Source organism: Seriola dumerili, unplaced genomic scaffold, assembly GCF_002260705.1.
Source record: "Seriola dumerili isolate Sdu_G_001 unplaced genomic scaffold, Sdu_1.0 BDQW01000052.1, whole genome shotgun sequence".
Classification (NCBI taxonomy): domain Eukaryota; kingdom Metazoa; phylum Chordata; class Actinopteri; order Carangiformes; family Carangidae; genus Seriola; species Seriola dumerili.
In genome coordinates, this window is record NW_019174307.1 from 22,742,920 (window position 1) to 22,745,553 (window position 2,634).

Here is a 2,634-nt window from a genome sequence, read left to right on the forward strand (position 1 = left end):
TCCCACCATTTGTGAAACTCTGTACACCCCCACCTCCCCTTTTTCATGTCCCGTCAGACTTTGCGCGGCCCTTTAACTTTTATTTATTTATTTATTTTTTACCATGCGGGTCAGACACCATCACACCGACTCAGCGCAAACAGTTTCTCCTCGCGGTTTGTTCAGAAAAATCACAGATTATTATTATTATTATTATTATTTTGTTCAAATTTGTTATTTTTTGTCAATGCGCGCGCTCTGATTGACGACTCATTATTTTAAATTAATTATTAGACCTGTTTTTATTATAACAATCATATTACACTTTGCCGATATGCGATAAAAAAAGAAATGTAGTGTTCTGCTCTTTACCTGCTCAGGTGAGAAATCAGCTCCAACTGAAATAAGAATAAAAGGTCGTCTGTGTGAGCGGAAACTGACATTTCACACGTGTTTAAGTTTATGAGAAAAGCGCAGTAAAGTTAAACGCTGTGCGGATTCCTGGTGGTTTGGGGGGGAGAGAGAGAGCTGAGTCAGCCCGCTGCTGCTGCTTCGTTAAAGGTCACAGAGGACGACGGGCTCCCGGTAGAGGCGGAGAGCCGCTGCTGTCACCGTGATGAGAGGCGTTTAAATGTTATAGGAAAAATCTGCTTCACACTTCTGTTAGTGCGACCTGTTGTTTGACTTGTGCACGTGAGGATTTAAAACTTTTGTTTATTTAGGCTATTTACTTACTTAATAGTAAAACGTGAATGGAGGATGTGAAAAGACTCCTGACCTCTCTCCCTCTCTCTCTCTCCCTCTCTCTCCCTCCCTCTCTCTCCCTCTCTCTCTCTCTCTCTGCGGAAACACACACTTGCATTTGAAACCAAACCGGTTGGCTTCAGTTTGTCAGGATCACACGGAGCAGAGCGGAGGCCTCAGCCCCAGACCTGCGCACTGTCCCCCGGTCAGACCTGCAGCTTTGTCGCCTCTTCATATCCCTGCGTGTTTCATCCACTGTAACTGTGTGTGTGTGTGTGTGTGTGTGTGTGTGTGTGTGTGTGTGTGTGTATATATGTGTGTGTGTGTATATATGTGTGTGTGTGTGTGTGTGTGTCCGTCCCATGTGTGCCAGAGGTTAAAGGCCTCGTATAGCAGCCGAACCGTGTTCCGCTCCTGCTCGGTTCCCTCCGCGATGTTTTATTCATCGTTTACTGGTGTAAAAGTGACGCTATTATTTCACCTCTGCACGTGTTAATTAGTAACTTCAGCGACACCTCACACAGTAATTAGTCATTAATTTAATTTAATTTTTTTTAAAGTTAAAAAGTTACAACTCGGGCTGAAGTGACGTGGTGACGCATAAAGAGACGTTTTCCTCTTTTATTAAAGCAGGATTTATTCTGACACCCACACACACACACACACACACACACACACACCTTAAAGTTTTGTTGTGAATTATTCTAAATGTGTGTCTATAAACCTGCAGCGTTTTGCAAGGATCCAAAAGAAGTAAAATAACTAATGATGAATAAAACAAACTAAATAATAATTAACTCACAATATTTACGGACAAGTTGAGTTGTTTTATGATATATGTGATTTTACTGACGCATCTACACACAATATTTAAAATACTTCAGAATTAACTAATATTAGGTACAAAATATTAATATTAAAGGAAATATATTTTACCTGAACACACACCACAGAGACATGAAGCTGAACTCAGTCACACGTGAACTTTAGAGGTAAATATGCGTGTTGTTAAAAACTATAACAATTAATAATATGGATTATCGCAGAAATATATTTCAGATCATTTTAATTCTTATAATCCGAATAAAACTAATAAATATATTGCTGGTCTTAAATATTTTTATTAGACTACTACTGATGATAATAATAATAATAACAATAATAGAGTATAGTTAATTTAATCAATTGAATTGACTTAAGGGACAATAATTTTGATGTAAAATAAAAGTTTCCAATCAGTTTAATAATCGATCAGTGTCTTTATTTTATCGTATTTCTTTTGTATTTACTTCATAATGATTTATAGCGAGTTTAAATCACTGTGCAGCCTGTGTGTGTGTGTGCGTGTGTGTGTGTGAGTGTGTGTGAGCAGATGAGTGTGTGTGAGCAGATGAGTGTGTGTGCGTGCGTGCGTGTATCCACTCACTGTTTACGGCGTGTCTGTAGCGCTGCTGGCCGCTGAGGAGGCTCTGTCCATTGATCAGGAGTATTGAATCCAGGGCTGGGCTTGGGTTCGGCTCCCGGACACACGGCGGCGGATCACGCTGGTACTGAGCTGAGTCTGGACTCGGAGTCGGACCGAAGATCCACACACACAGGGAAAAAGTTTTCAGTTAGTGGCCCGTGGCGACGAGGTGTGTGTGTGTGTGCGTGGGCAGGGGGGTGTGGGGGTGGGGGAAGGAGCGAGGGAGGGGGGCGACGATAGCGCGTAAAGCAGCGGAGTGAATGTCGGACACTGGAGGTGGACGGAGGATGCGCGGCTGTGTGGAAGTATAGAGGCGGAGAGAGAGTTTGACAGCACCGGCAGCGGTCTGTCCTGCAGCCGTGGACCCGTGTGTCAGACCCGAGCGCGTGCACACATACACACACACACACACACACACACACACACACTTGGTATTTTCACGCAAT

The 2,634-nt window shown here is 42.8% G+C and overlaps 1 protein-coding gene across 2 annotated transcripts in view; it reads right to left on the bottom strand.

Moving 5' to 3' along the window:
* The window catches only part of satb2 (SATB homeobox 2), a 46,837-nt gene extending 44,532 nt beyond the window's left edge, over positions 1-2,305 (bottom strand). Inside the window, exon 1 of one of the 2 annotated variants that reach the window (XM_022740830.1) lies at positions 2,150-2,305. The gene's annotated coding sequence lies outside the window, so the exon portion shown is untranslated. The remainder of the gene's footprint in view (positions 1-2,149) is intronic. The other variant, XM_022740829.1, reaches the window with a different exon arrangement.
* Positions 2,306-2,634: the final 329 nt, after the last annotated feature.